Source organism: Diabrotica undecimpunctata, chromosome 4 (assembly GCF_040954645.1).
Source record: "Diabrotica undecimpunctata isolate CICGRU chromosome 4, icDiaUnde3, whole genome shotgun sequence".
Lineage (NCBI taxonomy): Eukaryota > Metazoa > Arthropoda > Insecta > Coleoptera > Chrysomelidae > Diabrotica > Diabrotica undecimpunctata.
The window spans coordinates 27574626-27599609 of NC_092806.1; the positions used below are offsets into that span (position 1 = coordinate 27574626).

General features: G+C 33.3%; 2 long non-coding RNA genes across 3 annotated transcripts in view; one reads left to right on the forward strand and one right to left on the reverse strand.

Moving 5' to 3' along the window:
- Positions 1 to 3387, forward strand: part of LOC140439336 (uncharacterized) — a 393647-nt gene extending 390260 nt beyond the window's left edge. For both annotated transcript variants that reach the window (XR_011950611.1, XR_011950610.1), the window contains one exon: positions 2847 to 3387. This is a non-coding gene — a long non-coding RNA (uncharacterized lncRNA). The remainder of the gene's footprint in view (positions 1 to 2846) is intronic.
- LOC140439337 (uncharacterized) overlaps positions 1 to 24984 on the reverse strand; it is a 432790-nt gene that overhangs the window by 355671 nt on the left and 52135 nt on the right. The window lies entirely within an intron of this gene.

The window sequence follows — 24984 nt, forward strand, 5'->3', positions numbered from 1 at the left end:
AGTTTTTGATATCCCCTTTGTTACCTCTCTTATGAATGAGAATTATGTTTGCTGCATTTCAGTGGCCTGGATTTATATTTTAAAAAGATTTTTAGATTTTTTAGATTTTAAACAAAGGGCCTGCGTAGCGCAAGCGGTAGGATGTTTGCCTCGCAAGCCGGTGGTCCGGGGTTCGAATCCCACCGCCGGCAAGAACATCTAGACATTTTAAAAATGTCTATAGGCCCCAGGTCGACTCAGCCTGAATAAAAATGAGTACCTTGGGTAAAACCAGGGGTAATAATAGACGGTTGAAGCGTAGCACTGGCCATGTTACCTTCCTTGTATACCGTAGGCCCTAGATATAGCAGACTACCCTGCTATACTCCCAAAGCCGCGACAGCGGTATAAAACGGGAGACTATTATTATTAGATTTTAAACAAGCTTTTGACAGAGTTCAACATGAAAAGCTTTTAAGTATTCTTAAGACCAAAAACATAGATAGTAGAGATCTACAAATTATATCGAATCTGTATCAAAATCAGAAAGCAAGAATAAGAGCCGAAGGAGAACTGACAGAGGAAGTAAGTATACTTAGAGGAATTCGACAAGGGTGCATACTTTCACCACTCTTAAGATATTTCAAGAAGCTTTTTTGGATATTGTGGAAGGTATTTTGGTCAACGGAAATATCATTAGTAATATTAGATAAGCGGACGATACGGTCATATTTGCAAGTGACATGGAAGATCTACAGTACATAATACAACATGTATACAATACATGTGAAAGGTACACTGCAAATGAATCTCAAGAAAAGGAAATCAATGATATTCTCAAAAAAACCATATAAATATTTAGGAACGTGGCTAACCGAAGATGGAGATCAAACAAAAGAAAGAATAGAAATGGCAAGAAACACGTTCATAAAATTGAAGAACTTACTTTGCAACCGTAACCTTAATCTAGAGATCCGCACAAGAATGCTACGTCGTTACGTTTTTTCTACTTTACTATACGGCATGGGAGCGTGGACAATAAAACAGTCTGAAATCAAAAAATTAAACTCCTTTGAGATGTGGTGCTACAGGAGAATCCACACAATATCGTGGACTGAAAAAGTAACTAATATAGAGGTGTTACAAGGAATGAAGAAAGCATGTGAAGTCATAAAAACAGTTTAAATTAGAAAGATTCAATATTCTGGGTCATATAATGTGAAGCGAGAAGTACGTATTACTTACGTTCATTATGCAAGGAAAGACACAAGGGAAGAGAAACCCAGGACGACGCAAAATATCTGGCTAAGAAATTTGAGAGAGTGGTTCAGTTATAGCTCATTAGAATTATTTAGAAACGCGGCCAATAAAATTAAAATAGCGATGATGATTTCCAACCTCCGAGAGGAGCAGGAACCTGAAGAAGAAGAAGTGGTCTGGTATGCATTTCGATCTTAGGCAGTTCGTAAATATATCTGCTAAGATTTTCCAGGTTTTATTGCCGGCGTATTTAAGCAGTTTCACTGTTATACCATCTATTCCAGCTACTTTACCGCTTTTCATTTTTGTAATTGTCGATTCTACTTCTTCCGTAAGGACTTCTTTGGTTACTGATTACTTCTTCAAGTGTGTCAGGGGCTTTGTTTATTTTTCTGTAGAATTTAGTCACGAGTTTTATTATTTTATTCTGTCTATAACTTTGGTGTTTTCGTTTGTTAGAGTAACGTTGCTTCTTCCCAATGATTAATGCTTTTCTTGTTTTCTTATAGTTTTTCCTGTTTTCGATTGCATTTTCGACCAGTCTTTCATTGTATTTGCTGATGTCTTCCTTAATACTTTTCCTTATTGTCTTACAAAGTTCTGTGTATTGTATTCTCTGTATGTTGCTACTTACTTACATTTCCCTTCTTTGTTTTAGCATTATTTTAGTTTTATCAGACAGTTTACTATGTTCATTTCGTTGTTGCGGGCCTCCGATTTCTTTGGCACTATCGAGGATTATTTCCATTAATTAAGAGCTGTCTATTTGGTCATGGAGTCTTTCATCAATTGTCCTTTGGTAGTGATCTGGGTTTTCTTTTAGATTGTTAATATTTATACCGGTTACTCTTGTATCTTTCTAGTTTCAGATCTAGAACAATTTTTGCTCTGATTAGTCTTTGGTCACTGCCTATTTTAAATTTGTTTATTACACTGACATCTTTTATTTTAGTACTTAATCTTAATATAATGATATATATTGGCTTAATAGAATGAAGCCAATTTCGTACTTAGTGATACCATTCGGTGCTACCAAGTCCATTTTCTGTTCGATTTTTTCTTAAAGAATGTATTTGCAATTGTAAATGCTATAGAGTATATTCCTCCATATTTATTGCATGCTGTTATTCCTTCTTATATTTTTTCCCTCAACACTATTAATGAAATTGATAGATGTAACAAAACATAGATTTCCATTTAGTTGTGGTACTTACCAACTAGTTCCCTACCACCCATTCTTGTTTCTTACACTCATCCAATACATATATAGCTTTAATTATACACAGGTTTCTAATAAATCTCATAACTAAAAATGTTTGCGTTTTAACTCAAATAAAAAACCTGATAACTAGGTTATTTGGAAGTGGAATACGCTTCCCTAAAGGGAGACTTTCCTATCTCCAACTCAGGATCAGGATCCTGAAAACTACCTAACAGATACCGTCAGAGATCATCAGGCGAAAAACAATAATTTCTGAAATGAGATACTTGAAATTTTAATATTCATATGATGGTTGTAACATTTAATTTTGTCATTAGCTTGAATTTTATTTATTTATGGTAGATCAACTTTAGTTTATATACTAAAATTATTAATACAATTTCAGTTGCTTTTCAACGTTGTCAATGGCTTTTATATACCTCCATGGTGGACAAGTAGACTCCAAAGACCCTTAAGACCTAATAATGGGTTAGACAATTTACCTGAATTGAGAGAGGACTTTTTCACAAATGGTAGCCCCGATAAGTATAATAGAATCCTGGATGATGCCGTAAAATATTTACTATCACCGATTGATGATTACCTTGATTTGTCTGAAATTTACCACCTATTGCCAAATCAAAAACCACCAAAAGTCAGACCTGTGACTGATCGTGTGACTAACCGTGCAAGGATTGGATATACCCGATACAGATAAACAACCGAAGATTATTCTCCAATTATATTTCCTAATAATGTTTTTATTTCTTTCTATATTTTTTCTTATCACAGTTAGTAAAATGATAAATATAACAAAAACATAGATTTTCGTGTAGTTGTGGTACTTATCAACTAGTGTGGTACCACCCATTCTGGCTGCATGCACTGATCCAATACATATATAGCTTTAATTATAATTGGGTTTCTAATACATCTTATAACTAAAAGTGTTTGTGTTTTAATTTAAATAAAAAATTTCAACACAAGATCATTTGGAAAGAAGTGGACTAGATCGGTTTTATAGCGACACTAAATAGGATTCACGCATGAGAGTTGCAGCAGCCAGAGAATTTTTTAAAAGAATAACTCATGCCTTCAGAGTTAGGCCTTCAAAGAAGAATGTACAGCCTCGGAACCAGGTTGATACTGTAAAGACAACGACGGCAATAAATAAGGACAAGCGAAAAACATCCAAAACCCAGATAAGATTTACTACTTGGAATATCAGAAAGAAATAGACATTTCTGCTCTACAGCATACAAAAAAGAAAGGAAAACGAAAATACCAATAGGGAAATACATACTAACTTACAGTGAAGTAGCGAAAGAAAACAGAGCCAAAGAAGGTGTAGCATTACTAATACACCAACAGTACCAAAATCACATCAAAGAGTGTCAATACATATCAGAAAGGATGGTAACAGCAAGGATAAGAATGGAGAAGAAAGACCTGAACACCATCGGAGTTTATGGCTCAGAAAATAACAAGCCTCAAACAACAAGGGAAACGTTTTATGACCAATTACAACAAGTAGTAGATCAATTCAGAGGGAAGATTATAATATGGGGGGATTTTAACGCTCGAATAGGTAGTCAAGTAATACCTGGAATTAAGCAAAAACATAACGAGGATGCTAAAAACGAAAATGGAGAACTGATGATAACCCACACATTTTTTGACCACAAAGACCAACACAAATATACAGTTAATAACACCCTTGGACAAAGATCTATGATAGATTATGTTATAACCAACAGAGATATACACTCATCGAAAATAATCGACGTTAGATGCCTCATCTTAGCAGATGTAGATAGCGACCATGGCCTAGTATTATGTAAAATAAGAATCATCCTGAAATACTTCACACCCAAGAGAGCGGCGCCAACGCAAACAAAAATCAAAGTCTAAGGACCTAATATGGAATCCACGGAATACTTAAACAGAAAAAGAATATCAGAGAAGATCACTGGGAATGAAATATTAGATCACGATAACATCGAGGAATGCTGAGAAAAGCTCAAAAATAACATAATTAACGCATCAACATAATCACAGATAACATAATAACAACATAATAACAGATGGAACACGACATCTGCGTAACATAAAAACAAATATGGAGAATGATCAGAGGACAAAGAAAAGAGATGAACGAACTAGTAAAACCGAAACATATTCAGAAGGAAACATGGGTAGACTACTTTCGATCCCTATTCGCTAAAGGTGATGATAATGAACCACCAACACCAGAGGTGACAAAAAAACGAACGTATAAATATTGAGGAGGAAGAGGTAAAGGGAGCATTAAGGAAATTAAAGAATAGAAAATCACCAGGAGAGGACAGAATACCGAACGAACTCCTTAAGTACGGAGGACCAGATCTGACCAAACAACTATTAAAACTAATCCAAAAAATAATAGAACAAAACAGAATTCTTTAAGAATGGAGATCAAGCATCCTAATAACTTTCTTCAAAAAAAACCAATCGTACTGGAAAAATTACAGAGGGATTAACTTCTTAAACACAGCACTAAAATTAACAACCAAAGTGATAACAAATAAACTGAATATAATTATAAGACTAGCTAAAGAACAAGTGCAAGTGAAATCATTAGAATACAAACAACTGGAATATCTATGTTCGTGGACCTTAAGAAAACATTTGACCGGGTCAAATTAAAGGACGTTATCCACTTATTGTACGCAAGAGAGATACTACCGACTCTAAGAAGAACTAACCGACTCTATTGAAGCTGGCAATTAGATAAGACAGGGAGATTCCCTGAGTTCTCTATTGTTCAACCTGATTATGGATGAAATGATAAAAAAAGAAGGAACTAAAAAAACAAATGGGAGAAAAACAACTTAAAATAATCTGCTATGCAGACGACACAATACTACTCTCTCAAAGTGAAGACGATTTACAACTTACGCTGCACCAATTTAATATAACCGCCAGAAAATTTAACATGTTAATTTCCCCAAAAAACACAAAATGCATGGTTACGACAGAAAATTTACTAAGATGTAAATTGGAGTTGGAAGGTTAGATAATAGAACAAGTGATGGAGTTTAAATATCTAGGCATCACATTATCTAGCTACATAAAGCTCGAAACTGAAGTAGAAGATCAAGTGGTTAGAGCAAACAGAGCTGCAGGCTGCCTGAATGAAACAATACGGAAAAATAAAAATATCGGGAAGGAAATGAAAGGCAGAATTTGCAAAACAATCATCAGACCAATAATGACATACGCGGCAGAAAGACGACCTGACATAGAGAGGACAAAAGGATGTTAAAAACAGCAGAGATGAAAACACTTAGAGAAATTAATAGCAAGACATTACGGTACAGAGCTAGGAGTACAGATATACAACGTAGATGCAAGGTGGAGAACATCAAGAACTGGGTAAGAAATAGAAGAGTAGAATGGAACGATCATATAAGCCAAATGACAACAAATAGAGTAGTAAAGACGGCAAGAGACGGTTCCCCAATAGGAAGACGATCAGTTGGAAGACCTAAACGATGAAATGACAACTTACTGGAGACACATTGAAAAACAGACACAAGCATGTTTACATTAAAAAGAAGAAGAAGAAGAAGAAGAAGAAGAAGAGCTAGGCCCCATCAATCCTCCAACTTTACAAATATTTTACAAATGAAGAATATTTTTTAACTCTGATAGAGGATTTTTCTCATGTCACGTGCCGCAAAGAAAACAAGAACTAAAGAAGACAAAACAAGCAACGAAACTAAACTAATGAAGGAAATAAGACAACTACTAGCAGAAAACAAATGTCATACTCAAGCATACGTAGAAAACTATTGGAAAAAAACTAAAACGCGACATAGAAATGGAACCACAACTTAATAGAGCAAATCATTCAATACAACAGAGGCCTAAAATGAATAATATCAACACTGGGTGTCCAAAAAATTATTAAAATTGAAGATACCAATAATAAGGAAGCTAAAATATCAAAGATAGTAACAAAACGTAACATCAGAAGTACTAACAAATATAACGGGGATTCTAAATAGAAATAGCTTCAAGAGAGCTAAAAGATAATAAAGCTCCACGACACGAAGGTGTAATTGCTGAGCTCTTAAAAGCAAGCCAGGCAGTTACAATTCCTATACTAACAGAGCCATTCAATAGATGTCTCCATAATAGCAAAATTCCTAAAGATTGGAACGAGAGTCTAGTAATACTCTTAAACAAAAAAGGGGACAAATGTAATCTAAAGACTTATAGACTTACATGGTTGTTCACGTTTACAAACTGTTTATGAAAATTATTAACCATCGGTTGACTTACAAAATGGACAATTACCAACCGGTTGAACAGGCTGATTTTTGTAAAGGATATAGTACATCAGACCATCTGCTGACAATAAGAACACTGATAGAGTGTGTGAAGAAATACGAACAAGCTATACTAAGTGACATAGAAATCCGAACACCCAGTTTAAATGATTTTATTTTAATAAAATTTTGTATAAGTACTTAATGAAGCATAATAAGTAAATGATTGAAATTTCAAAATGATTGCATTGCTTTAAAGCCCTTTTACCTTTAATAATGTGTGGATGTACCCCGATGTGTTACGCATTCTTCAACGCGCCTAGGCATGCTTCTGATCAGGTGGTCAATGTCCTCTTGTGGCATCTCATTCCAGGCAACCACCAACTCCTCTCGAAGTGCTTGTAGAGTCTGAGGAGGACGTTGCAAATTGAGCGATCTCCTACCCAATCCAACACGTGCTCAATTGGGGATAAGTCGGGAGATCTTGGTGGTCATGCTAACAATGTGACATCATTACGTTGAAAGAAGTCTATTGTGACTTTTGCAACATGTGGTCGGACATTATCTTGTTGGAACTTTGGATTTGCCAGGGTGTCAAGATAGGGTAAAAGGTGGGGTTCTAGAACTTCTTGGATATAACGCTGCGCGTTCATGTTACCTCTTATGAAGATTAAAGGTCACCTGGAACCAGAAGCTATAGCACCCCAAACCATAACTCCAACAGTGTGATGAACATGTCTTTCAACAAAAAACTGTGGATTCCTCCTTCCACCACGTCGCCTTCTAACCCTCGCTCGACCATCGTGCATGCCTAAATAAAATCGAGACTCGTCACTAAAGACAATACTGTTCCATTCCTGATTCCAGAGTGACCGTTCTCTGGACCACCGAAGGCGATTACGGTGGTGTTCTGGAGTTAAAGGGAGGACCCAGTGTGGTCGGTATGAAAACAGGTCAAAACTTCTCATTCGTAGGTAAACACTTCGCATGTCAATATGTCCTCCGTGTTCTGCAAACCATTCATTTGCAATGGAGCTGGTAGTGGAGAAACGGTCTCTTAAGGCCAATAATCTTAGGCGGCGATGTTCACGGTCTGTTGTTCTACGGCGGCGTCCAGTGCCCCTTGCTCTTTGCGTACGGCCTTCTTGAAGCCATACCTGACAACATCTAACCACGGTGTCTACACTTCTTTGCACTCTAACTGCAACTTCCCGAAAAGAAATTCCAGCTTCCCGAAGTCCCATTATACGGCCCCTATCAAACTCACTAAGTTGACGAAATCGTACAGGTCTACGTACTCTAGGCATCGTAACCAATCGTAAAGAATGTCAAGAACCCTAATCCGCCAACTTTGGATCTTTACTGCGGCTGAAATATTCATTTTTAGATTGTTAGTGAATTTAAAAACAAAAAGTATAAAAACCGGAATCTCCAACTGATAAGGCTAAAAACTTTATTCACTTGTTTTTTTCAGTAAGATAAATAAATTACACCAAATTTTATTGAAATAAAATCATTTAAACTGGGTGTTCGGATTTCTATGTCACTTAGTATATTAATAATTATTGTGAAATAGATTCGAGATAGAGGCAACTAATGCATAATAAATATGAAAACTGTGATAGTATAACTAAACGCAAATACAAATTCCAATCCCATTAAGAGAGAAGTTAGACAAGGCGACGTAATGTCTGTAAAACTTTTTAATCTAGCTCTACAAGGCGTCTTTAAAACTACTAATTGGTCAACATGTGGCATCAACATTAATGGCAAGAATTTGAACCACCTCGTCGATCGGATTGGCCAAGCGGGCTGGGAGGCTGGCTTCTCCTTCGCTTCAATGCGAGAGATGTCAGTTCGATCCCCAGCTCGGTGTGCAGAAAACAAAAAGGCTAACGCAGCAGTTTAAAATTCTAAAATGAATCTGCGGCTTAGTCTAGAATATGCTGGTATCTGATCGGCCTATGGTGGAGCAGTACGGCAAGAGATAAGGGCTTGCGGCTAGGTGATACTCCTCCATAGATCCCTACCGGAAGGGCGTCGAACGCCTAAATACCGGGTATATATATATATATATATATATATTTGAACCACCTCAGATTCGCTGACGACGTGATTATAGTGAGCACAAATGAGGAATTACAAATTCTAATGGAGGAACTCTCAGACAGCTTCCAATACGTCGGGCTAAAAATGAATACGACAAAAACAATGCAGACAACCCAGACGTATAACTATAAATGGCAATAAGATTCCGGAATATATCTACCTAGTACAAATTCTGAAACTTGACAAAGAGAAGCAAAGTGCAGAAATCACTAGAAGAGTAATACTGATATGGGCAGGATTTGGAAAACTTAATTGAATACTTAAGAACCACAAAATACCTTAGGAATAAAGTTCTCAACCAATGACAAATCCTAACCAAGACAAATATTAATAATCTAGCCACAATTGAAAGAGCAATGGAAAGAGCAATGTTAGGTATACGAATATCAGATAAAAAGGGAAACGACTGGTTGAGATCAAAAACAAAAGTCGAGAATAATACAACAAAAACTGTCAAACTCAAATAGAGCTTCGCAGGTAGAGATGTTACGTTGCCTTGTCTTGCTAGACAAAAGACCAACGTTGAAACGCCACAATATACCATTGGAGATCTTAAAAAGGTAGATGACCAAAAGAAAGAGCACAGATAAGATGGGTAGATGACATAAAAAGAATAACCAGAACAAATTGGAAGTGTATTGCTAAGGATAGAGATCGACGGAAGGAGTTGGGAGAGGCCTATGTCCAAAAATGGATGATAGAATTCTAAGAAAATATAAGACAATTGAAAGTAAAATTTTTAATAAGAACACACAGTATACGATGATATAGATGATGAGAATATTCTTTAAATAAATTCAAGAAATATAAAAAAAACATGGATAAAATTGAAATATTTTCATCCTTATTCACTGTAACAGAATGGTCGAACAGAAAAATTGAATAGGACTCTCCTGAACAAAGCAGGAATAACAACAGTAATATTGGAATTAGGATTACAAAATATTTGGAGAGACAAGCGGTTAGATTTTCAGCATATAAATACAATAGTTACCCTAATACGGAACTAAGAACCAATATGCTAGCAAAAATTATTTTTGGTTATGCTGATTTGGGAAAACTATTTATAAATATTTGTGGGTAAATCATAAGTACACAACATAATAAAACAGGAAAATTAGAATCCAAAGTTACCGAACGGTCAAGATTTGGCCAACAGCATAAAGATGGGGATAGTTAATCAAACAGGACAATGCTCAATACTTAAATAAATTCCGAAGTAAGTCCTTCGATCGAGTATCCGAAGAAGACAGTTTTGAGTTCACCAAAATATTATAATTTGTATTAAGTGCAGTCAAAACTTAATACAAAGCAGGAAAAATATAAAATGTAATACATTAGGCAAAGACAATTCATATAGAAATATAATAGGAATAGCAGAAATGAGATGGTCAGATTCTGGAGAAATACAAGTGGAAGATCACAAGGTATACTACTTGGGAAAGAGTGATGGATCACATGAATGTAAAGTTGGAGGAATCGTATCACCCAAGGTTCTCAAAATTCGTTACTAACTTTACACTAATAGTAGAGAGAATGATGTTACTACAAGTACAAGCCAACTTTATCAATACAAACATCATCTAAGTCAAGGAAAGGATCATTTGCAGACAAAGAGGTTAAAGACGAACTTTAGTTTAGAGTACAGAGTAGAGACTACAGTACTTAGTAAATAAAATATTCCGAAACCGCTTTACACCTATTAAGACTAATCATGGAGCAGTCTTAGAGATGGACTACGTTGCACTAGTGGGAGTATTTCGAGTCAAACTCAGAAGAGAGCAGAAAAGAAATCACAATCATACGATCTACAAATCCTAAAAGACCTTAATACGAAAATGATGGTCTAAACCAGGTTAAACGATAAAGTTACTGCAATTAGAGACAAATCGAATGAAGAACAAAGTGGCGTTTGCCACTCTTAAGAATAGATCAGATAGAGCATATTGAATATTTTTGCTAGGTGAGTTTTTTTTGTTTCTGAAAAATGGTTTTGGAAGAGCCAATTATCCAGACTTGTCTGTGTTTATTGTTAAAATCGACTAAATTTTAATTACCTATTATTGATTGCAGATTCATAGTCAAATGTTAGTACTACACATAACTAATATTTTTATGGATAGATAAATTTTGTTTTGATATATTTTTATTTTGTTTTTTTATTCTTTTATTATTTTTTTGTTTTTTTTTTTGTTTTGTTTTCTTTTTTTTTGTTTTGTTGCTTTTTTGTTTTTTTTTTTGTTTTTTGCTTTTTTTTTGTTCTTTTTTTTTTGTTTTATTTAAGTTTTTTAAGTTTTTAAGTTTTTGTCTACTAACGGTGTCAATATCTGTCGCTGGAATTAAATTTCTGTTTACTTTTTCTCCAAGCATATATGCTGATTTAGCCAAATTGTCAACGATCTCATTGCCTTTTATTCCCGAATAGCCCTTGATCCATGTAATTATTACATTTAATCCTAATTGTATAGTTTCTTAAAGAATTTTAAGAATTTTCAGTTCAATGTGGTTTATGTGTTTGACTGTTTGAATGTTGTTAAATCTGTCGACCACGCTTTTACTGTCAGTAAATATAACATAGTTGCTAGTCGGATTCAGTACTACATACTGAAGAGCAAACATTATTGCCATAATTTCTGCTGTGTTATTGAGCATTCACTGGGTAAGATATACTGGTGATGGTAACTTTTATTTTCGTGGAACATTGCACAGCCCGTTCCATTTGCATCTTTTGACCCATCAGTAAAAATGTACTGATAATTTGTCCATTTTTCTTTAATAATTATATCAAAGATATTTGGGAATAAATGTGAGTTTAAGTAACATATCCTAACCTTTCTAGAAAATAGTGTTTTTGGCATTTCACCGTAGTAGGTCGAAATTTCGCTTTTATAGAGAATATCGTTATATTTTACCGTCTTTACTTTATAGCTTTGCTTACTGATAGCTTTCTACCAAAGGTATAGATTTTTTAGTTCTCTAATACCTATGGGTGATGTCTAAAACTGATAGCTCATTAAGATCTTGAAGGTATTTACAATTTTTGGACATAATTCGAACTGTGAATTTGTCGCTAAGGAATTGGCGGCGTAAATGCAATTGAGGTTCCACCGCTTCATTTTCCATTATTTGGACTGGAGTGGATTTTAAATAACCTAGGCATAACCTCAGGCATTTATTTTTTTGAATTTTAAGTTTGTTTAGATTTGTATTGGCCGCTGATCCAAATAAATGACAGTTATAATCGAAAATCGGCCTGATCATGTTACGGTAAAACATCAAAGCAATATTTGGGTCTGCTCAAAATTTGTTTTACAGAAAGCTCTTAAAATGTTAATTGAGTTTTCTGATTTTTTAAGAATTTGATGAATGTGATCTTTCCATAACAATTTCCTGTCTAGATAGGTACCAAGATTCTTAATACAGTTTTTTATAGGGAAATTAAACTTTCCCACATTAAGATTGCCTTGTGGAACTCTATGTTTTTGTTAACACACCTCAGTTTTTGTGTCAGAAATTGATAATCCTATTTCTTCATAGTACTTATTTACGATTTCTAATGTGACTTTCTAATTATCCTTACAGGTACTTAACAATTTTCATGCTGTATATAAAACAACATCATCAGCATATTAAAGAATTTTTGTATGGTTCGGTATACTAACTTCAAGATCTATGTTGTACAGGATGTATAAAATCGGGCTTAAAATACTCCCCTGTGGCAATCCAATATTAGTTAGTCGGGGGTATGAAAATTCCTCATTATTAATTTTTAAAAAAGTTAGTCTGTTAGAATATAAAGATTTTAAAAAGAGAGCAAATGACCTAGGGATTCCAATATACAACATTTTTTGGTAAAGAATGTCTAAATTGACATTATCAAAAGCAGCAGAAATGTCAAGGAACGCAGCTGCTGTAGACTTATTTGATGTAAAATTAAGCTGAATTGAAGTAACTAGAGATGTAGTTGCATCTTGAGTGGACCTAGACTTCCGAAAACCATATTGGGAACTTGAAGTATACCATCGCGTTCTAGCCAATGTTCAAACCTATTTTTAATTATTCTTTTAAATGTTTTTAAAAGATATGAAGATAAGGAGATAGATCGGTAAGAACTTGGATCACGTTCTGGTCTGTCAGGTTTTTTAATCGGAATTACCAGGTACTCTTTCCAATTATTTGGTACTGGTGTCTTATTTTTCCAAATATTGTTAAAAATGTTTACTAGTGAAATTTTATATTCTATAGGTAAGTTGTATGGTATACATGTTTATTTGCATCGTAAAAATTAATGTTTGTTAAACCCATCGTCACTTTTATTAACTTTTGTCGTGTAAATTCTGGGCATGCACTTAAATTTGTGGTCAAATGATTCCGCTTTCAACTGAAACATACTTGTGTGAACTCAATTTTTGTATAATTCTTTGAATTATGAGTTTCTTGGCATCTGTTACATCTTGGCTGACTCCTACATTGATTTCATATAACATATGCATAACAAACATAACATAACATAACAAAACTTTCTGTTTATATATTTCAACTTTTTTAATAACCTTATTGATGACTATATATTTAGGTAGAGTTTGCGATTTAAAGGTCACAACACAAGACTTAGTAGGGACATGTTCGACAATTTTTTCCTCGTTAACAATTTTTTCTACTTTACGCGTAATTCTTTTAACGTTTGCAATTTCAAATATGCAATGACTATCATACTGTTTAATTCTATTTTTAATATACTCTTTTGATAAATCTGTGTTTATATCCCTAATAACTCCTTGTCTGTGTAAAATAAATTTTGGAATATACAGATCTAAATTATTTAAACGAAATATTTCTAGAGTTTTGTTTTTAATGAGGTTATTAGCAGTTTTATAATCTTTGCATTTGACTCTAATTCTATTTCGGCCTATGGCGTCTATACTTGAAATCATACTGTCTGCTTCAGGAAAGTTGGACAAAATAATTTCACCAATATTTAAAGGATTTAGTTTACCTTTAAACTTAGTAGAGCTATTCTCGATATGTACCTGATATGGGCCTAGATCATTACTATTGAATAAAAATGCTTGCTTTACCTGTTTTGCTACTTTTTGTTGTGTCTCATTCAGATTGGTTGTATTTGGATTATTCATCAAATTGATTGGAATTGGAGTACTTACAGAAAGATCCATTTCGGCATCACTTTGATTAGCGAATATATTTCCAAACATAGCTGGTTTTGTGGGTTTTTTGGGGTCAGGGGTTTCCCCCGCTATTAACACTCATATGGTAGGTGGTTCAATAAACTATATTGCTGTTAGAATGCCACAAATTTCACAATTTAAGGCACAATAATTATTGTATTAAATTCAAACAATGGGCGGTTTATTGGAGTCTCTAATGTTGCTGTACCGAAGGCACATCTAATTTCTATGAATACAACTACGGAACTGTATTTCTTCTTCTTGCAGTACCGTCTCCTATCGGAGGTTAGCTACCATTACAGCAATCTTTACTTTGTTGCCTGCAGTTCTGAACAACTGTATTGAACTGCACCCATACCACTCCCTTAAATTTCGCAACCAGGAAATCCTCCTACGTCCCACATTTCTCTTTCCTGAGATTTTTCCTTGGATTATGAGTCTAAGCAGAGAGTACTTTTCTCCTCTCATTATGTGGCCCAAATATTCCAGTTTTTCGTTTGTATGGTTTTTATGACTTCGCATTCCTTTCCCATCTTCAGCACTGTATTTAATACCACTGTATTTAATACTGTTTAATTCTCTAAAAATTTATAAGGAACTTCAAAAAGCGTATTTCAACTTTGACAGTCTAAATTAACTTTCTTCCGCTTCTGCAGCTACCGTTTCTACCAGGACCACGCTTTCATTCTATTGTTACTTCCATTATTAGTTGAAGGATAAGATGTTTACCGTTTTTTAATATGTTCTACAAGTTCACAAAACTTATTCATTTAGAACATGGTTGTAACATTTTTAAATTCCTTGGTATATATTGATATCCCCTCGTATTTGCTAAAAACCGAAGTATTATTTCAATCCTCTTGTAAGTATTAAGTTAAATGTGTAATTACAGTTAGAAGTAAGGTTTGAATGGTTGGTCGTTGAGAACAGACGTAAGTGTGTAGTTTGAAGAAGCCGGTAAAATTTGTTAGAGAAAGTGATTTATACTCAAAGTAATGCATCAGTTTCGATAAGGGTAATCACTGTTTATTTTATTTGTATGCCGTATCCCATCTGAGATATTTATAAAACAGCAATTACAACAATTTTGAAAGATAACCACATGTTGCCATTGTGTTCAGTTGTACCTGTTCAGCCGAGCCCAAAGTTTGCGTTCTAGTGCCCCAACTTTCACAACTTCAATTTTGTTTTGTCCCATCGCAGTTTGGAGATGAATTTGTTCGAGTGGCAGAGAGTGTAAGTCTAGTTTCTACCCCTAGACGTTTTAGTGCAACCCCGGTAACACTTTTTTTTGTTTGCCTTTTAAAGTAAAAATAGACATTTTTTCTAATACTTTCATTAAAATTTAAGAAATTGTAATAATTAAAATTATAAATGTAGGGTGTAATCATAGCTTTCATATTATTTGTTCTGTTTTAAAATTTAATATTGACATCTGACAAATACCTAATCATAACAGATCTTGTTTTTGTTTTGTTTTTAAAGAAGGTTAACCTCTATGAATCCAGAGAATTCAACATCACAACATATTTGTGCTTCATAGATTATAGTAAAGGTTTTGATTTCGTCAACTGGAGTAACATATGGCAGGTTTTTTTGAAATGGGAGTCCCCAATCATCTAATACTGCTAATTAAAAGCCTGTACTATAACAATTATGCCAGAGTTAGAATAAATGGGGAACTAACCGATAGTTTCAGGGTCACAAAGGGCGTGAGACAAGGCTGCATACTAAGCCCAATTCTATTTAATATCTATGGTGAATGGATAATGCGGAAAGCTACTGAGGACTGGAACGGTGGCATCGCCATTGGCGGGAAGAAGATTTGCAACTTGAGATATGCAGATGATACTACTATCCTCGCTAGTTCTGAAGCTGAATTGATTCACCTGCTACAACGGATAGAAGACGTAAGCTTAACGATGGGCCTTACATTAAATAAACAGAGATAAAACGAAAATCATGATAATTGACAGAGCTAACAACAATCAAAATCATCTGGTCATGATAAACAATATCGCTGTTGTAGATAAATTTGTGTATCTGGGCTCATTAATAACCAACAAAGGAGGCTGTACTGAAGAAATAAAGCGGCGGTCAGCAATCGCAAAAAGCGCTATGTCAAAATTAACAAAAATTTGGAAAAGCCATGAAATATCTACCGATACAAAAATGAGACTAGTAAGAAGTCTAGTTTTTTCAGTTTTTACTTATGCATCGGAATGCTGGACCCTTACTGAGAAAGACAAAAAGAACATTGATGTATTTGAGATGTACTGCTGGAGACGAATGCTGAGAATACCATGGGTAGCCCGAAGAACAAATGAATCCATACTGGACCAGCTAAACTTAAATAGAAGACTAAGAACACAAATATCAGAACAAATAATAAGCTATTTTGGACATGTGCTTCGAAGAAATGGTCTTGAAAAACTTACCATCCAGGGAAAAGTAGAAGGCAAAAGAAATAGAGGTAGATCTCCCACACGATACACGGACCATATTGTTGCTACCATTGGCGCTCCATTGTCAGAATGTGCTAGAATGGCAGAAGATAGAAAAACGTGGATGAACATTGGGAAATTTAGCTAATAGCTTCATGATATCACGGTACCTGCATCAGGTTAACGACTAAGAAGAAGAAGAAGAAGAACCTCTAGAATAACTTAAAAAGTTAGTTCTTTATTTGTAATAATTTATGTCTGCTAGAAATTGTCGCCAATTAACAATTGTAAGTTTTGTAGTATCTCCAACTTTGTAACTTTGTAAACTAATAGGACATAGTAAGTGTTTCTTCTTTGTTATTTTTGGTCTTTATCTTTGTAACTAATTATATAGCATTTTTTTATATTAATAATTTAATTTAATTTATTACCGTTTCTATTTAGAGAACGATTTCCGAAGTGGAAATTGAAACATCAATAAACTTATTTTAACCTTCAACTGTGGCTTATTCCCATTAAAATAATAATTACTTTGAAACTCATATTGAATATTTTTGCTAGGTGAGTTCGAATCTATGAAATTATATTACAAATATATTATAAAAAATAGCAAAATTATGTTTAGACATCAAAGTTTATTATGAATAGATTATAAAATATTGTAAACTCATGTAGAAATGTTCATCAAAATTAAAAGTATTTACGTGGGGTGGTAAATTTATTACTGATTGATTTAATACCCAAAAACCTAAAATAAATCTTATACTTAATTTAATTAGAACACCTAATAAATAAATATAACAAAGGTATAATCACATATTTGGGCGGAATTTATATTTTTGTTAAAATTGGTGTAGCTATAAATGAGAACCAAAAACTGAACGACTTAAATCAAACATTTAACTTTGTGAACTAATCATCTAAAAGTCACGCCGAAGATGAAGGTGTACATTTTCCTGTTAATTGTGGTAAGTTTTAATTAAGTTTTTTTATTGTTAATCTAACCAGCAAATCATTTATTTATTTACAATAATACAATATACATACAATACAATAATAAATATCACATGCAGCAACTTAATCTTATTAGTTCGTAATGTTTACTTATGCAATTTGCAATTTATTAATGAAATCATCCAGAACTATCTTTTAGCTCATATTTTTTACTCAAATACATTTCCCGAAACAGAGAAAAGAATTTTTTTACACCATTAATACATTTTAAACCGTAGTTTAAACCTTCATTATAATATAAATATTATTTATTATTCTTAAACCAACTTTAGCATGGATACTAAAATTATTAATGCATTTTCAGTTGCTGTTTAACATGGTCAATGGTGTTTATTTTCCTAAATGGTGGAGAGATAGAGTCCATAAGTCCTATCCTCTAGATCTAACCACTGTTAGACCGTCTGGTTATAATAAGAAAATAGAGGACCCAGCCTCTTTACCGCCACCAATTGATGAATATCTTGATTTACATGAAGTTGCCCACTTAGTGCTTAACCGAAGGCCATACGAAAAACGACCATTGAAATTCTCTTCTAATCATGTCACTCCACATCCCCTTAAAGTACAACCCCGTTATAGAGAGAGAGATTGGTCCGAATATTTGCCTACAGTTGTTGTACTTCCTTTTAACCCTATTACTCCTCATAGTTTTCATACCTCAACAATATTCTTGCAATGATATCTTTAATAAAACATAGATTTCCATGTAGTTATGGTACTTATCAATTAGTGTGTTACCACCCACTATGGTACCATATATCAAATAGATCAATGCTTCTTGCACTGATCCAATTAATATATGGCTTTAAATATACCAGGGTTTGTAATAAATCTCATAACTAAAAGTGTTTTTGTTTTAATGTAAATAAAAAAAATTAAACTTCTTGAACAATGTGGCTAATTAAAGGATGAATTAGATGCATTACAACGCCATGTTGATATTACGGTAGGTTTTAACTTTTTTTATGGAAGCCTATAAACCAATCGTACTGTTGTCAGTGAACTTACTGTGCATCTTCCATTTACTTAACATACCCATTCCAGGAAATTAGAATTAATCCAGAATTATCAGAAACATTTACTACAATCAAACGGCCAAAATCAAAATAGAAGACCAGTTAACTGATAAAATTGCAATAGAACGTGGAGTACGACAGGGCTGTATTTTGTCTCCATTGTTGTTCAATATTTATTCTGAATGGGTATTTAAGGAAGCTTTAGACGGTTGTGCGAAAGGAATACTAATAAACGGTGAATGGTTGAATAACATTAGATATGCAGATGACACTATAGTTTTTGCCGATAATCTGAATGACTTACAGATATTAACAAATCGCATAACAGAAGTCAGCAACAGATACGGACTAGCTCTTAACATAAAGAAAACCAAATTTATGACAATTAGTAAAAAACCAATACTAAACGCTCAACTTACAATCAACCAACAGAATATCGAAAGAGTCGAGCAATATACATATCTAGGCACCAATTTAAATAGCCAATGGGACCACTCAACTGAAATTAAACAGCGAATAATAAAAGCAAAAGCAGCATTCGTTAGAATGAGAACTATTTTCAACAGTCGAGACATATCATTAAAAACAAAATGCCGTCTATTGAACTGCTACATATTCACAGTTCTGCTCTACGGAATGGAAGCATGGACACTGACTGTTGCATCTATGAATCGGCTCGAAGCTTTCGAAATGTGGTGTTATAGGCGCATCTTACGTATATCCTGGGTTGACAGAGTTACTAATGTGGAGGTCCTGCGTAGAATGGGGAAAGAATGTGAAATTCTCATGACCGTCAAAACTAAAAAGTTGGAATATCTAGGTCATGTAATGAGAAATCAAGAACGTTACGGCCTTCTCCAGCTGATTCTCCAAGGGAAAGTAAATGGTAAGAGAGGACCGGGAAGAAGACGCATTTCCTGGCTTCAAAATTTGCGAAAGTGGTATAACACGACTACCACTGAACTGTTCCGCGCTGCAATAAGCAAAGTGAAGATAGCCGTGATGATCGCCAACGTCCGGAACGGATAGGCACTTTAAGAAGAAGAAGAAGACCCATTCCAGGCTTTCTAAACACTGTGGCAGCTTATACAATTTTAGAGATTGGATAGTTTCCGAAAACGTTTTGTCGTCTGCGACCTAATTACTCTAAGTCATACAAGATACGGTTGACTTAGGTCTTCTGTTTAAAAATCTCCAGCATAAGTCTTCATAAAATAGCATCAATGTATGCAGGTGTCCCTTAATGGACGCATGTGCAGTAAGGAAGCTTATTATGATTCTTAGTTACTCTGGTTCTGCTATTTTTCATTAAGTATTCTTATAAAAGCATCATGCTTCTTTCAATGACATCTTGATTGTCTAATATTTGCTTCATTTGTTGAGGTGTTATGTGGTCTCAAAGGTTCACACTCAACGTTGTATGTTCCATAGCTCATTGTGTAACTGTAACGTTGAGTTGTTTAGCGGATCTTTGCGCCAACTGGTTATAATGCTTTTGCTTAAGAAACATGGGAATTGAAATTCTTAAAATATGGCTTAGTTTGCTCTACTCTTTTGGATAGCGATTCGTGCTCTCTCCTCAATGGAGGTTGGCTACTACAATTGCAAATTATTCTGTGTCTTCAGCTCTTCTTAGTCCTGTCCATTGTCGGATGTTTCTTAGTCACGATAGTATTTTTCTTTCTAGTTATCTCTTTCCCTCGATATTTTATTCCTCTATTAATTAAGAATATTGATACTTATTATTTCTAGATATGTCGCCTGGGTATGATGTCTTCCTAACTTTTACTGTGTTGAAAAGTTCTCGTTCCTTGCCTATTCTCCGTTTGACGTATGCGATTTCCATAAATTCTTAAGGTTTCTCCGGTAGATCCGCATTTTAAAGGCCTCCAATTTATTTACCGTTGATATTTTAAAGGTCTACGTTTCAACTGCATAGAGAAGAGTCGACCAGACATAGCAATATAATAAACGTAGTCGAATTTTGAGTTTATTCGAAAATCATATAGCAGTTTTACCTGAACCTGGCCATCTAACTTTACTCAAACCCAATAGCATGCGTTTGCGAGTTTTCCCGTTTCGAAGAGACTTCCAAAGTTCTATGTTGCAATCTTAAAGTTCGTATTTAAAATATTTAACTAGGGGCCGTTGCTATTTTTGCATTCATTGTAGTTGTTCTTGGGAAATTTATTAGAGTTGTAGTTAAGGCCCACCTCGGGTATTTCATTTTCTCGGTACCAGCCACATCTGGGAGGCGTTCCCATATCCACACCTAGAGAGGTGCTCGATAGAGGTCTAGCAACCCCACACACAAGATTTAAGGACAGATATTTAAGCAAATGCAAATGTATCATAGAAATTGTTGTCTTTCAAGTTCTTCATTGTCTGTTATTAATACAATGTCTTACTTACTTATCTGATTTAATCTTTCTTTATCTATATTAATGTCATATCTTACCATTGAGTATCCTTATGCTAACTTGGACGTGTACGAACTCATCACTATATAGCCCCCCATAAAATTATTAGACCCTCGGAGATATAGTAAACTGATCACCGGCATCCTTTGGAGATTGGTAAACTCATCACCGCAGATAGGTAAACTCATCACCGGGATTTTTGCCTGGTTTCTAATGCGAAAGATTGCCTCTTACCTGTTATACTTATGTTTATGTGATAATTTAATAAATTGAGAAATTATTTTAAGCAAGTTGCTTTAAAATCTAACTGAGATATTAATATGTCTGACGGTGTGGCCTATTAGGCGTATCTGCCAATCTAAATGGTTTTGAGATCTAAAAATTTAGTTGCATAGGATTTCGATAGTGAACTTTAAAATGAAAATATTTGTCAAAATGTGCTATTTTTGTTTATATCGGAGGTAGTCCCCAACTTCGTTATTTGATTTTCATTGTATTTTTATATTTCTTATTAAATTCTCGAGATAATTTGTTAAGCATACATTCGGTCTAAACCTTACCGTTTTGGCGTTATTTGACTATCTTAAAAATAATAGACGATTTTGGACAGTTAGTAAATATAAAATATCTAAAAAATAGGAAAAGCTGAAAACTTGAGTGTGCTATTAGTGCATAGAAGTCGAAGTAAAATTTAATTTTTGACACGTGCAAAGCTTTACATTTTATGGCATCATTGGCGAAAATTTTTAAATTTAAAGTAATTAGCAATGCATTTATTGTGACAGAATGCATCAAAATGCTTAAGTACAGTTTTCTGTACTTTATCTTTAAATAACTTGTACAAAGATCCCACAACTACAGTGCTGTTAAAAGCAATTTTTTTACATTTTTTGGTTAGTTTTCGCCATTATTTGTAGGAGTCAGATGAGTTGTTCCAATTCATTTTATAAACATCATGACAACTAACCTCAATTAGTGTAAGATACAAAATAATTTTTATTCTGTAATTTGTACTAATTTTGTTTATTGTAGAACCCTGATGATGCAAATAAAGATTTGGGAAAGTTTGGTAGACTAAAAAGAGTACTTCTTTGTCCTATCTTCGGCTGCACACCCAAATAGTCGTGTTTTGTAGTCTAACTGATCAGCGTTGACTACAAGCGTTTTTATCGCTTTTTCAGTATATATATATATATATATATATATATATATATATATATATATATATATATATATATATATATGGAGTCCAATTAAGTCGGTACCATATGGAAATTTTTTTTATTTTTAGTTTTATAAAAAAAAAATTTATCTCTAGTTCTGAATGATCTAGAACTTCAATCATCAGAATCAGATATTAGTATTCTTCAGCCATTTAGGCGGTTCGTTAAACAACATGAATTTTATTAAGACTTGAGAATATCCACAATTCATTTTTTTTTTGACAAACCGCGTATACAACTAAAAAAAATTTAATATCTGATTATTGTATTCTAGGTTTTAGATCATTCAAAACTTTTTATGTAACATAATTATTTCAAATTCATAAAACTAAAAATAAAAAGGTTTCACATATGGTGCCGACTTAAATATATATATATATATATATATATATATATATATATATATAAATAAGTAAACGTTAAATAGTGGGTTTGCAGCAATAAAAATGAAATGTGTACTCTTTTAAATTTTTATTCCAAGCTTTCGGACATTGGTTATGTCCTTCATCAGGGAGCTACAAATGTGATTAAGAAATTGTTGGTGTTGGTATAATTAATTAAAAATTGTTTCTACTTACAAACCTAACGAGGTTGTATCAACAAAGATCTATTATAATATTGATAAAATTTTTCATGGTCTCTCATCTATTTTAATATATAAAAACTATTTTTATGTTTGAAATTTTAAAAAAATTATTACTGTAAATACAAAAACACTTAATTATTCTAAATAAATACGTGACATTATTTTGACAAAATTCTTTTAAATGTCAATTGATAAATTGTTGTTTGTGTTATTATTACATTTATCTAGTAGTAACAAATAGGAGAACATTTCATTTAGATGGCCAATATCCGTTTTATGATTCATTGTATTATTATTTTGGCAAATGTAGGCCATTTCAAGAAAAAGTCTTTTGGTGATGTTACTTTCCTGTTCTACTACTTTGATGTTATTATAATCTATCTGATGCCCATTTTTAAATACATGTTCACCCAATGCAGTTTTTTCAGGATGCAGTCTATTATCTGACTTGTGGGATGTAATGCGATCTTTAAGGCATCTTGATGTTTGACCATAGTATACTTGTTCACATGATCCGCACGGTATACAGTAAACAACATCTGTTAAAGACAAGAGTGCGGATTGGTCTTTAAGTTTAGAAAAAACTTTGTTAACTGTTAGTACCGTTTTATGTGCAATTTTGATATTATTAATTGATGAAAAAATTCTACTTAGTTTCTGTCCAATGTCTTTAATGTATGGAAGAGATACATATCTAATTGTAGTTTGTTGTGGTAAAGGATCTACAGGTCCAATTCTATCTTGTGATACAGACAGATTTTCTTCGTTTCTTAAATGACTAGTTAAATTTTGTGGAGTGTTAAATAAAATTTTCTTTAGTAGTATACTTGGGTATGAGTTTTCAATGAATAGGTTATAAAGGATTTTTAGATTTTTTGTATGGAAAGCGGTATCGCTGATTTTAAGGACACGATTTTTCATTTCTTTAACTAAATTCAGTTTCATCGAATATTTATGGTATGACCAATAATTTAAATATCTGCCTGAACTGAGAGGTTTTCTATACCAATCAACCAGTAAATGGGTACCTTTTCGTATTAATTTGGTATCTAAAAAAGGTACTGAACCTGTAGTATCTTCACATTCTAATGTGAATTGAATGTAGGGGTTGTAACTATTGAAATACCAAAGTATATCATTTATCCCTGTGCTTGGTAATGCTAATATTATGTCATCAACATATTTTTTTATAAAATGTAATTTATAAGGTAGGACAAGGATGATGGTGTCTAGTATGTGGTCCATTACATAACAGGAAATTATTGGTGATATAGGGTTCCCCATAGGTGTACCAAAAGTTTGTTTGTAAAATTTTTTGTTAAATGAAAAATAATTGTTTTCGAACAGAAAAGTTAACAGTTTGAAAAATGTGTCCTTATCAATGTTACAATGTTGAGCAATAATCTCCCATTTATTACTAATGACAAGTGTACATATATCTAGATAAACATTGCTAAATAAGGATACTACATCTAGGCTTGCAATCACGTAGCCTTCTGGCAATTGTATGTTATTAAATAATTGATTAACTTGAAATGAGTCTTTAATATAGTATTCATTATCACAATTATATGCATTCGTTAAAATATCTGTTAAGTAGTTAGCAATGTTTTCTGTAGGTGTGCCAATAGAGGCTAAAATGGGTCTAACAGATAATGGGGTTTTATGTACCTTTGGTAGACAATAAAACTTTCCAGATATACCTTTATAGTTAGATAATTTCTTTTTTGTAGCCTCATCTATTTTTTGATTGTCAAACAACGATTTTACTACTTTATTACATTTTTGTTTAATTGATGAAGTTGGATCATTATTTAATGTGGTATATGATGTATCATTTTCTATTATATCAACAGAAAAATCTAAATACTTTTGTTTTTCCAAAATAACAGTGATGTTTCCTTTATCTGATCTTGTGACTATCAAATTGGGATTTTGTTTTAAGAATTTTTTAGTTTTTATTAATAAAAGATTAAATATTGAGTTATTAAATTTGGAATTGTTAACTGAATTCGTTAAAATATTTACTGATCTTGCTGTAAGGATAGTTTTAGTGTCTTTATCAGATACATTTACAAGAATATTATCAATGTCTGCTAAAATTCTTTTTATAGAGATATCTTTACCAATTTGTGGTTGAATACTAAACTTAGGACCTAGAGACAGAAATTTCATAATATCATCTGGTATATTAACATCAGAAAGATTTTTAATCCATCTAGGATTAGTTTTA